Below are 13,354 nucleotides of genomic sequence, written 5' to 3'. Positions count from 1 at the left end.
TTATTTAAAACCCATACATCTCTATACAAATCAAGATTCAGACTTTAAGGGTTTCCATGGGTTTTAATACAGTAAAATGCTACAAACAGCACATATTATATAAAATTCCTAGTTAGATTACAATAGAGCAAACAATAAACATATATTGCTATATCTAAAGTTAAATGTATAGTCTAAGCAGACTTGAAAATTATTTAAATAACCCTGTAACAGTCAGGGTTAAGTTTTGGTGACAAATGAATGTTGATACCAAAGTTTTGAGGAAGAAAAAAACACTTTACTTCAATAAATACTTCTATAACCAAGACATGTGAAAGTACAAACACATTTTCAAGATATACAAAGCTTATTAATTTATTGGGGATTTTAAAATGTGACAAATTAGAACTCATAAAGTAGGAAGGAGTTCCTGGGGATGCTAATCCTAAAATTTAGGGAAAAAAGAAATTACTGATTTTAATTCATTTACATAAATTAAATGGTTGTTGAGGGGACCTAAAAATGAATGTCTATGTGAAAAACAAGGTATAAACTTAAAATGATAATGCTGAGAACCCTGATACTTAACTTCTATACTTTCTTTTTTTTTTTTTTGAATTTTTCGAGACAGGGTTTCCCCGTAGTTTTTGCTTCCTGTCCTGGAACTAGCTCTTGTAGACCAGAGGCTGGCCTCAAACTCACAGAGATCCGCCTGCCTCTGCTTCCCGAGTGCCGGGATTAAAGGCGTGCACCACCACTGCCCGGCCTTCTATACTTTCTTCACATTAAATTTCAAGTTTTGTTTTTCTGAGCATTTGTTTTTGTTTATTTTGTTTTTTGATACAGGGTTTTGTGTAGCCCCTGGCTGTCCTGGAACTCACTTTGCAGACCAGACTGGCCTCAAACTCACAAAGATCCACCTGCTTCTGCCTCCCTAGTGCTGGGATTAAAGGCGTGTGCCACCACCATCCGGTTAAGCATTTGGTTTTTACACTAAAAATAAAATTTTTATTTTAATGCATGTCCCATTCATCCTCTCCGTAACTTATCTTCCTCTTTATGTTCTGCTATGTAACCTATCAGACACTAAAATTTACCTTGGCAGAGGGCAGATTTCAATGGCATATGAAGAATGTCCTGAATAATTAGTTAAAATAAAATACCACAGTTTATAAACCGTCTTACATGTGTCCATGAGTAGATTTAAGATTTTTATTATATCATTGTTATTTGTATGCCGATACATCTTCTTAATAAGGAAATTATAAGTTTTTATCACACAGAGAACCTTGTTAAAAGTCTGCAGTGTGGCTTGGATATAGCTCAGGACAGAGTCCTAGGTATGAGGTCCTGCAAAACATTACCTGTGCACTCGGGAGGCAGAGGCAGGTGGATCTCTGTGAGTTCGAGACCAGCCTGGTCTACCGAGCTAGCTCCAGGACAGGCTCCAAAGCCACAGAGAAACCCTGTCTCGAAAAACCAAAAAAAAAAAAAAAAATTAAAAAAAAAAAAAAAACATTACCTGTGTCTGTCACTAAGGGGCATCATGATGCCCATATGGAAACATCAGTTACGCATCTTATGGAAGTTTAGGAACACATGATCTAAGACAGTGGTTCTCAACCTTCCTAATACTGTGACCCTTCAATACAGTTTTTCATGCTGTGGGGACCCCACACACACACACCATGAAATTATTCCATTGCTACTTCATAACTCTAATTTTGCCATTGTTATGAATTGGTTACTTGATAATGCAACCCCCAAAGGGGTCACAACCCATAGGTTGAGAGCCACTGAATTCTAAGTCATCCCAGTATTCATAAAAGTTATCAGGGGGGAAAAAAAAAAAACGCTCGATGCTCTTAGCTAACCACCATGAAATATGACGTCATTTTCTTGTCCACTTGTCCTGTGCTATGCCTTTTGTGTGTGAGGGGGGAGGGGGGATGAAGCCAGGACTTTGTACATGTAGTACCCCACCACATAGCTAAATCCCAAACTGGCACTGCCTTTTTAAATGTGTTAAACAGCCATTTCCCAAATGAAAAAGCCACTATCGCACACCTTGACTTTTTCTTCTTCCTGGATATTTTTACTATTAATTATTATTATTTCCTTCCCTAATTACTTGTCCAATAAAACACAGACACAATATATACTGAGTGCTGATTACAGCTAAGAATCATTACATATGCTATTATCTTGTATAGTTCCCACACTACTGTATAGTAATTACATTCTGCACATACAATAACAGAAGTTTTAAAGCTAAGAGGCAATACGCTCCAAGTCCCTCAACTAGTCTGCAACAAAGAGAACGGAGTAGAACCTAAGGCACCTTGTGTGCAAAGCCTCTGCCCCTTGTCCTATACATGCTAATGCAGGGTTATTTTCAGTGATGAGGGCTCTGTCAGTACAGCACTGAACACACTGAAACACAGCCTAGATCTGGGGAAGCCAGAATAGAACTCAGCAGTTAACAATTGCAGAGGGTGACTCCTGCTCAGTCTTTAGCCATTGGTCCATTATGCCCAAGTTTCTCAAAGTATTTCCCACCTACTTCAAAAATCACCTTCGGAATTGGTTTAAATCTAAGTTTCTGGGTGGCCTCGCCAGAGCAGAATATATATATATATATATATATATATATATATATATATAGTAAAAGAGCCTCCATTTTTAGCGTGCACTCACGATTGGTATTTTCAAACAGTAAGTTCTAAAATAAGTTTAGGGGGTCATACTTGGTGCTTTTGTTTAATAAAACAGCTGAGAACAAATGCAACTTATAAAGATTCTATAGAGACATAAAATATCAAATGATACCGTACACTGTCTCAAGAGATCTGCTTAGTTCTCAGATGCTATTTGGGAAGTACAATTATATTTCATACAACTCAGCCAAGGAAATTTAAGAAATACGGCTGCTTTAACTTTTTTTCCCCTTCAGTTTTTCAAGGCAGGGCTTCTCTGTGTAACCCTGGCTGTCCTGGAACTTGCTTTGTACATCACAGTAGCCTCAAACTCTGAGCTCCTCCTGCCTTTGCCTCACGATTACAGGTGTGCTCCACCACCGTCCAGCTTGTACTAACTATTTTTAATCTTCCTAGCTCCTTTTAAGTAAGTAATTTTGATATTCCTTTTACAAAAAAAAAAATACAACCTTCTGTCACTTTTAGGATCTTGGTTATTCCATTCCAAGAGTTTCTGTTATAACCCCAGAGTCATTCTGAGGTCTCTGTATAACTACTCATAAAATTATTTAACCACATTTTGCGGTATTTTGAGTCTTCTCTTAATTATTTTCCCTTTGTTTTTCATCCAGCCTCCTCACTATGTGGAGCTATTTCACTTACCGAGATCCTTGAACCGATTGGTATAATTTAGCTATGTATTCTTGGGGACAAATCAAATACTCCATGGAATTTAAACTGCTAAGGATTTCATTCCCTCATTTTCTCATCTTCTATTTATGTTTTTAGATAGAATTCCTTACTGGCTTGCCTTCCTAAGCATGTTCTTGTTTAATCGGCACTTGTTTCAATACTTATCACATATTTTTTTTCTTTGAAGGGAAAGATATGATAAGGATCCCCACTAACATAGGGGATTTTTCTGGGTAAATCTGGACAGCTTTAAGATGATACACCTGGCATTCCAAGGAACGGTAACTCCTGAAACGTTAAAATGATCGACTATGCATATTGCGTGAAATCGAAGTCTAGCTTCCCCCAGATATGACTGAAAACTAGAGGCACATCTGACGCAAGGCACAGGAAACACACCACATCAGTCCAGCCTGTTGTAAAAGCAGCCCTTGGTGGTGAGGTGTTAAAGATTGAGTGGACGCCAAAGTACAAGTTCAAAAAAGTGCCTTTTTCTTGAGCTAAGTATCTGCTTAACACTTAGCTCCCTGATACCCACATTGCAGATGATCCGTACATCTAAATTAATCTGCTTAGCACAGCTAGAAACACAGTCAGCACAGTAGTGAGACACTAGGAAGAAACGTGGGCATTACCTGCAGTACAGCAAAAGCAGGCAGGCACATCTGTAGGGACACGTTCCCAAAAGTTGGTGGTTGTTGATTTTTTTTTTTTTAAGATAGTGCCAGGAATCCTTCATTACTTCAAATAAAAATTTCTAACATAAAACTGATATTCACAGCAAGACTCACGTGAAGATGTGGGCATTGCTGGCACCTGTGCTCTTTATGAAGTAAGAAAAACGTACACCCTTCAAACATCCTAGCTAATGAATAATAATTGGAAGTTTTACATCTTAATGAAAATGTGGTTTTATTAGTTTAGCTGCCAAATAACACATTATTTTCAGGATCATTGTTCCTTCTATATTAAAAATAAGGCTATCTCATCAACTCATAACTCTTAACACTTTTTTTAATCAGACGCAAAGATCAAGATGGATTTATTAAGTCTCAAATTGTAAAGCTTTTAAGATACCTAAGTCTATAATGGAAGATTTCCTCAAACCACCCCAATACTCCAAAGACATAGCACCATGAAACAACAGAGATAATAGCTGGCATTTTATATGAAATGCAAATCAGAGCTTCAGTTTCAGAATTTAATAGAGATATGAAGAATAAGAGAAGTTTGGAAACTGTAGATGATGCAGAAGCAGAAAGCTCTTTAAATTCTTACTTTGATAAGTAAAGCCTCATGTCCAGCAAATACACTGTGGATGCAAACAACGTAAGGTGACTTTTAAAGCTCTCACTACCAGTTTTACACTGTCACGATAACTCTACTGACTTCAAAGACAGTCCTTTAAAACACTGTTTTAATGAAGGAGCCATTTGCTATCTCAGAGAAATGCAAGAGCTGGTCAGATTGCTTTTATTCTGATATTGATTCTCATATTAAGTTTCTGAATTGGTCAAATACATTACCAGAGGGAAAAGTAACACTAAATGTTCACCACAGTGAACACAATGTAGTGTTGTGTGTAAATGAATCTATTGCCATGTAGAGGAAAGGAAACACTAAAAAAATCGGCAATACTAAAATCCACATATCTTGGTACATATTAAATTCACCTTACAAAATAATCAGACTACAACCACTCCAGTTGGTCCACTATATATGTGACTTAATGAGAGCTCTGATTGAAGGAAATACCTAACGGTGAGGGCTAGTGTAATATTTATAGTACTTAAAAAAACATAAAATTTAAATTACTTAAACCCCAGCATTACCTAAACCCTCCAGTAATGTCCAAGTGTATTTGTTACTAGCTATAGACCACCACGTAGGCCTGATCTTCAAACTTAATCCCTTTTAACACTAACATATCTATTAATCTATACAACATCCCAACCAGCCAATCAGGAAACAAGAAAGGCATCTCAAGTTTTCTTTTATGGAAAACTGACTCCAACCCATTTTCAATGACAAAACACAATTTCCCAATCCACTATGGTATTATCATAAATTTATAAAATTTATAAAACTCAGTACAGCTAATTTTCTTAGACCAACAGCAACTCTAATACCTTTACAGCAGAGGGGCTGACTTGCTAATTAGTTTTCTGTAGTTTCTAGACACAGTGTTGCTCTTAAATGTTGTGTGAATCCTGTCTGCACTGCATTGCTATCTCTCACAAACTTTTCAGACACTTAGTACCCCAGACATATTTTGCCAAATTTTCCATTTTGGAGATTTGGGAGACATATATCTGAAAATGGCAGTTAACAATAAATCTCAGAGTATATGTTTGTTTTATGCACGAGACTAGTAAAATGCTCCTAATTTCTCCCATTACATAAATTTTTACAGAAATTAGGATCAATTTTGAATCACGTTTGTATATTAAATAAAAGATTTACTATAGTACCCTAACCTAAAAGTAACTGTTTCATGTACCACAAAAGATGAGTATGGGGGGAAAGTGAGTGCATCACATAATTAGAGAAGTCTTCTTTATGGTGTTTCCTTGGGCTTTTAATAAGTTCATTCCTACATTACAAGCCTTCTACATTACTGTCTGACAAATTTACTAGGTCTTCAACTCTGTGTAAAACTTCATTACCAACTAAAATGTCTATTTGATAATTAGTTTTCAACTGACACTTGGCAGATAAGCAAACAAGCCTTTAAACTACCTTGAAGTGGCAATAGCCTACAGCTAAACTGTAAAGCCTGAGAGAAACTCTGTGAGACAAGCTCCCCGGGTGTGGGGGGGTGGAGAGCAGAGGATTATAACCCCAATAAGTGTTTAATAACGACCCTTCTGTCACGACCCACTTCCCGCTCTCACGTGGGTGCATACTTACCCGAGAAGGTAAATGGAGGACCACAGGAAGATGAACAGCAGCAGAGCCTTTGTCAGATGATAGTAACCTATAAGTAACAAATAAAGGCACATCATCAGGACGGGAAGGCTTTACAAGAGTACAGTTCTATGAAGGAAGGACACAAAACCCAGGAGTCCAGCTCCACAGCAGCCCCTTGCCTGTCTCTACCCTCCTCCGTGAGAGAGCTACAAGGGCAGAAAGGGAAAGCATCTTCGCTTATTCAAAGCCGGTGGGGGCAGCCCAGCTGGCATTCCAGGGTCTCCCCAGAACCCTGCTTTCTACTCCCTGTCTGTACAAAGCAGAAAGTTGATCCGTTCTGAACAGGAAAGCCTACATCACGATCATTCATCAACTTGCACAAGTGATCACCACCCCCTGGGCAAATACACCAGTAACCAAATCGTAAAGATCGATGGGCACTCCTCCGTGCCTCGCTGTGCCCAGGAGTCAGCCAGCCTGAGGAGCCACGGCAGCAGCGGCTCCAGGTACCACAGCCCTCAGACCTGCAGACCTGGGCGGCCACAGCCAGCTCCCAACAGCTTGGCTGGGTCACAATCCCGAGACTGGAGATCGGAGTCGACCTGGGGAAACACATTCTCCAGAGCTCACGACAGCAAGCGCAGGCCACCAGGTCGGCGAGGTCGGGGTGGGGGAAGCTAGGAAACGCTGAGGGAGAAAGGGAGGGAGGGATCCCACCCAGGCTTTGTTGCTGGTCACCATCAAGTTTGCATCTTAGTACAAAATGTCGATCTTAAAGGCTGACAAGACAGAGGCAGAGGTAGAGCGAGAAAGAGAAAGGCAATAGAGTCCATCTTGCTTTGGGGAAGAGGGGGAAGGAAAAAAATGAAGTGTAAATCCCACACTCAGGGCGTAAAAGTCTGCTAAACACCTTTCCACAAGGCAGGAGCAACGAGTGGGGTGTCCCTGAGCCCGTGCCGGCTCGAACCGGCGGCGGTCTGGGGGGGGGGGGGGACGCCTCCCTCCCTCGCCTCCTCTTCCTCCTCCTTCCCCTCCTCCTCCCGTTCCTCCTCCTCCCGTTCCTCCTCCTCCCGCGGGCCCCGGCGAAGATCCCGCCGCCGCTGCCTCTGCCGCCCCCCAGAGAGGCACCGCCGCCGCCCGGCCCCGCGCTGCCATTCCAGGCTTGGACCGCGCGGCGTGGCGCGCGTGGGGCCGGGCGCCGGGTGGCCGCGCAGAGATGTCCTCTCCGGGGACCCCCGCGCCCCCTGGCCGTAGGCTGCCTACAAAAGTCGCGCGAGCAGGGGTGGCGGCGGCAAGCAGGAGAGAGGACGCGCGTGGGGAACCCACGCCACGAGTGGGCAGCCCCAAGGGATGGCCGAGAGCGCCCCTCCCCGTGCAGGGAAAGTACCCCAGTCCCCGCCAGCCAGCCCGAGGTACGGCAGCCCGGCGTCCACGGCCGGTAGACGAGAACTGGACGTGTCATTAGCAGGACAGGCAATGGTTTCAAAGCCCCAGGCCAATGACCATTAGCCGAGGCAGAGCGAGCTCGGTCCCCATCCCCCACCACCTCCACCCACCTCCCCCCCCTCGCATCCCCCACCTCCACCCCACCTCGCGAAACTTTTCAACAAGATCCACCTGGGCTAATTTGTCCTCAAACAGTTAAAATATTGACTAGACCCTACACACAGGGAAGGAAGGGCAATACACGCTTTATTTTCCTTTCTACAGAAAGGAAAGCAAAAAATAGCTTGTCTCTGTGTCTCTCCCTCTCCCCCCCCCCCCTCTGTCGTACATGTTGTGTCTTAGCTTTTTGCATCGTTTCGTTTTACCTTCCTCATTTAGCAGAAATGATCGCGGGTATTTCACACATAAACGTGTTCCAGATTCCTGGATCCAGGGTCCTTGTAAATTACAGGACTCGGGTTCAGTCTCAGTTACGTTAAGTTTCATGCGATATCCCCAAAATAAATAAAATAATAATAATAATACATTTCTGAGGGTGAGTGAGCGAGCGAGGTGGAGGAGGAAAAGAAGCCTCCAGTCGGATTTCTGTAATTTACTAGCGACCCGGATCGCAGCAAATAACAGTGTAACACGAGCGTGGCTTCAGAGGGTTGGGGAGGCTCTTTCTGGAGGCGTCGACCCCATCCCCGGATAAAGGACCTGCAAGTTTTCTGTCATCGCGACCATGCAATGCCATAACTTACCTTCAGAATGAGTCTTTAAACAGCCAAGGCCTTCCTCCTCCCCTCCACAGCCACCACCCCCAGCCTCGCTCTCTCCACCTTAAACTTATTGACACAACATAATCCCACATTCAAGCAAAATCCTGACACAGCCTCCCTCCTCCTCTCCCCCCTCCTCTCTTCCCTCCCGTTTCTCTCTCTCTCTCTCTCTCTCTCTCTCTCTCTCTCTCTCTCTTCCCCTCCCTCTCCCCCTCCCCTCCCTCTCCCTCTCTCGCCTTCTTCGCCCTCTTCCCCTCTCCCCTGTTCTTCCTCCAGGCTACTCTGGCACTAAAACAGCACTTTCTCCACTCGCCGCGCATTTGGCTGGGGGGTGGGGGGGTGAGGGACGAGGGGGGACACCGATCTCGGGGCCGGAACACCCCAATCCTAACTCTCCAGATGAACGAGCAACTGAGGGCTGCTGTTCCCGGTCACCGACGCGCACACGCAAACGTAGCCCCGACCCACCGAGGGCAGCCTTCCCGTACCTTCCTCCCCTGCCCCGGGGCTCCCCCAAGGCCCCACCTCCCCCCGCCCGGCAGCCGAGCCCTGCCCGGGGCTCCTCCACGTACTTTCGCCTCCTTGAAGTTTGGGGCTCCCCGGGCAGCCACGAGCCGCCCCGCCGGCGTGAGGACCGCTCCGTTGTTGTTTTCCTCCGGCGCCTCCAGCCCGCGCCCCGGCTCCGTGCCCCCTCAGGCGGCGCTGCCCGGGCGCCGAGAGGTGCTCGCCTGCAAACGCAGCCTGGCACCGGCTGGCCTACTCCTCCCCAGCCCGGCCCCCAGCTCGCGATCGCCGGGCAGCGCCGCGCGCCCCCCGGCCCGGGCCCGCCACCCGCGCGGCCGCCGCGACCCTCGGCCCGACCTCACGCCACCCAAAGTTTTGGCTGAGGGGAAAGTGGCCCGCGAGGCGCCGGCCGGTGGCGGCTCGGGCTCCGGACGCGCGGGCTCCCCTCGCCTTCCTCAAGTCCACCCTACCGGCTGCCGCCGCCGCCGCCGCCGCTCCAGCCGTGGAGTCCTCCGGCTGCAGCCCCGGCGGCTCGCAAGTGAGTCGGAAAACAGAAAGTGCGGGAGAGCGCCCGCGAAGGCTGCGGATGGCGGGCGCCTACCTCGCGGGCTCGCCGCGGCGCGAGGGCGTGTGTGTGGCTCGCCCTCAGCGGCCAGTCAGGGGCTCTCTATGGGAAAGTGGAGAGGAGCTCGCGGAGCCGCGCTGCCTCCGCTCCACTGTACACTGCTCCACATACAGTACATGCAACCCGGAGAGACTGAAAACACTCATTTTATATAAGGCAGCCTGCCATTGGCCCGCGCCGTGACGGACGGGCGGCGCAGCCAAACAGGAGGCGCGTTACACCCAAACACACGCACACATACACACATTTCACAGAGACACACAAAGATCATCACATTTTCTATTTTCTAATGTTCGGGACCTGTAGACAGTGGGCGAGGACAGGTAGAGAGGCCCGGCGGAGTGAGGATCAGGGGAGAAGCCCTCTCTGGACCAAGTTGCCAGGCTTGGAACTGGTGTCCTTTTGACTTGGGAGGGTTATGGTAATAAACTACAACTCCACTGGATATGGAAGTGAGGGGAGGGGGGGTTTGATCGCTGCCTTGTGCTGCCCCGTGAAAGAGGCGAGCATTGTGTTATGATTTTACATCCCGGCCTGCTAACAAGTGGCCGAGAAACGCTTTTATCAGCTTGAATTTCTTTTGTCAATGGGTAAACCATCACCTAGGCCAAAATAGTGCAAGATAAGTTTATCAAGACTAGAATGCATCCAGATTGTTAATGCCTCGTTCGTAGGCAAATTCAGAGAAACAAAATCAATACAACTCACAGAAACAAAGATAAACCTTTTGCTAAAACAGCCGAAAGTGCACTTAAAAGTTGGGAGGCAATCACCTGTGTGGGCATACGAGGTATGCAGAAAAATAAACACCTCGTGGAAAAATGACTATTGACAGTTTGCCTTAGAAATGGGCCTTTTGGTTCAAAATAGCCAAGATTAACATTTTAAAGTATATATTATATAGCCCTTTGCTTTATATTGTTTCCCGCCATATGTGACTACTGTATGTTTGGTGACATCTAGAGATGGTAGTGGATGTGATACCTAGTCTTTTTTTTTTTCCACATGTATTGATATTTTTACCATGGGTGTCAGGTCCCCTGAAACTGGAGCTACAGAGTTGTGAGCTGCCATGTGGGTGCTGGGAGTTGAACCTGGATCCTCTGGAAGAGGCTGAACCATCTCTCCAGTCCCATGACACCTAGTTCTGATGATATTTTTCCTATGCTGCATCTTTGGCAGATCATGTTTAACAGTTTGATACAAACAAGCCAAAAGGTTACTGAGAAAAAAGTCAAACCTAAGAAACCTAAGAATTAGAATAAAATTCACATTCAAGTTCTTAACTAGTTGAGCAATCTTGGGTAAATGAGTTTTTTAGTCTCTTTCATTCTTAGATTTGATTTTAGTTTTTATTTGAAGATGAAAATAAGCTTTTCCAAGATTGCCTTCATTAAATGGTTATTCAGCATCTACAACGCGCTGGCACTATTCTAGGACCCAGATGCTTTCCTGGGGTTCCTTCTGACCAAGATTCAAATTTTTCAAGAATCTTAAATATAAACAGTTTTGAAGATTCAATAGTATAATTTTATAGCCTAGCTGATAGTTTAAAATTTAAAAGAAAACTGAATAAGATAACCTTTTCTCTTTATTTTTTGAGACAGAGTCTGACTTTGTAGCCTTGCCTGGCCTGGAACTCACTATGCAAATCAGGCTGGCTTTGAACTCACAGAGATTCCACTGCCTCTGTCTCCAGAGTGCTGAGAGTAAAGGCATAGGCCATCACATCCCTCCCATCCATTTTATTTCCTTGATGCCACCTAAGATATTTTTCCCACAGCCATAAATAAATGTTTGTGTAAGAGTGGAAAAAAAGAAATAATAAAGAAAAAAAGCAAGTTTGTAAAGTTTTAGAAAACAAAGTCGTGTGTAGAGATGTGGTGTTCTGTTTATTTTTAAGAGAATATAAAGCTGGGCGGTGGTGGCGCATGCCTTTAATCCCAGCACTCAGGAGGCAAAGGCAGGCAGATCTCTGTGAGTTCGAGGCCAGCCTGGTCTAGAAGAGCTAGTTCCAGGACAGGAACCAAAAAAAGCTACGGAGAAACCCTGTTTAGAAAATCAAAAAAAAAAAAAAAAGAGAGAGAGAGAGAGAATATAAATTTTAAAGGAAAAATCCAATAAAACCATAGAATTTAAGGTGATAATACTGAAGGTAATAAAATATCCCTCTTCATTCATTTCACAGAAGGAAACAAGTGTCCCTCATTCACATACGCTGCTCTGAAGTCCGTGCTAACTGCTATCTCTTTTTTGCCCACAAGAGAAAGGAGGCAGGGCCAAACTAGGCAGGCACAGAATATGAGTGATGAAGAAAATTAAGCACAGAACATTCACAGGTTTTGAACAGCTAGAAGGTCCTTTTTTTGAAGTGACAAACTTCTGAGACAAGAGGCAGTTGGAGGGAAAATTTTCAAAAAAGTTCAAGGCACTTCTTTTTGAAGGGTTAAAAATCAGCAAGAGTTGATAATATTTAATTGCTGGCTGGAGTATTATAACTTACTTTTAGTATATTATATAAGATGAAAAATATGAAAAGCTAACCCACTCAGCACTTCCACTTCCAACTTCCACCACAGGAAAACATACTTTATTTTTATGGTCACAAGGATATTATTGTTGTTGAATACATTTAACATAAATGAAGTATATAAAGTTGCAGTGATCAAATTTTCATATTACCCAACACTATCAGTAAAATGTGTGTGTGTGTGTGTGTGTGTGTGTGTGTGTGTGTACAGGAGGTAAACGTTTACATAATTACCTGTACATTAAAATATAGCAGTGTGAATAAGTTATTTTTTTTATAAAGCACATGGTCACAAAGAATAAAAAGTCATTACATAAATAAAAAGTAAAGTTACAGTTTTAGTTTGTTCCAAAGTCCCCTTGAATACTATCCTCCAATGGTTTGTTTGGTTTTTTTTTTTTTTTGGATTTTCGAGACAGGGTTTCTCCATAGCTTTTGGTTCCTGTCCTGGAACTAGCTTTCCTAGACCAGACTGGCCTCGAACTCACAGAGATCCGCCTGCCTCTGCCTCCAGAGTGCTGGGATTAAAAGCGTGTGCCACCGCCGCCCGGCTATACTCCAAGGTTTTGCATTCTAGTTTAGCACTCTCTGACAGTGAAAGGGGCTAATGCGTGAAATAACTAACCAGGGCTGATGCACGAAAGCGTCAGGGAGGGTGGACTGAAGGCATTCTTTACAAGTCATGATTTACTGGAAACTAGTGGGTCCACGGAGCCTTTAGATTTGAGATAATTATACTAAAAAAGAAATGCATTGCATGTTAGTGGTCCATTTGCGTTGAGCATCATGTTGTTCTATAAGTCTATTCAATATTCTTCTCCGGGACATTTGTTGAATAGGTTCTCTATGCCAGGCACACTGTATGCCCGAGAATTACTGGCTCCTGGAAGCAATAGAATTCCAGCCTCCAGAGTGGTGAATGCAGCAGTCCTCATGACTAAGGAAGCTTACAAGTAACTTTAATGTCCTGGTTTACCCTTTTTGAAATGATTTCCAGATTTTTATTATTTCATTTGAGAATGAGTATCAAGGAATTTTAAATTCCAATGGTGCTTAAAAATTTAAAATGCAACTAAGACAAAAAAAACGCAGCTTTCAGAGAATGTATTTAATTTCTATAATCGAAGGTTATGAATGCAAACAGCTAATGTTTACCTACATCAACACTTCTTTGCTTGGTTTCAATTCCAGGTTGACCTTATAAGCTTAG

General features: G+C 43.9%; 1 protein-coding gene across 4 annotated transcripts in view; it reads right to left on the bottom strand.

Annotated features, from left to right (window-relative positions):
* Bbx (BBX high mobility group box domain containing) overlaps positions 1-9,728 on the bottom strand; it is a 245,700-nt gene extending 235,972 nt beyond the window's left edge. For 3 of the 4 annotated variants that reach the window (XM_041672947.1, XM_041672945.1, XM_041672949.1), the window contains exons 1-2: positions 9,591-9,728; positions 6,279-6,345 (exon numbers count right to left, since the gene is read on the bottom strand). The gene's annotated coding sequence lies outside the window, so the exon portion shown is untranslated. Of the gene's footprint in view, positions 1-6,278; positions 6,346-9,459; positions 9,526-9,590 lie in introns of those variants that run through there. The other variant, XM_041672948.1, reaches the window with a different exon arrangement.
* Between the last annotated feature and the right edge of the window lie 3,626 nt (positions 9,729-13,354).

This window comes from Microtus oregoni, unplaced genomic scaffold (assembly GCF_018167655.1).
Source record: "Microtus oregoni isolate MIOR12 unplaced genomic scaffold, Mior012 000023F_ref0000262, whole genome shotgun sequence".
Classification (NCBI taxonomy): Eukaryota; Metazoa; Chordata; class Mammalia; order Rodentia; family Cricetidae; genus Microtus; species Microtus oregoni.
This window is presented reverse-complemented; position numbering and strand designations above follow the sequence as displayed.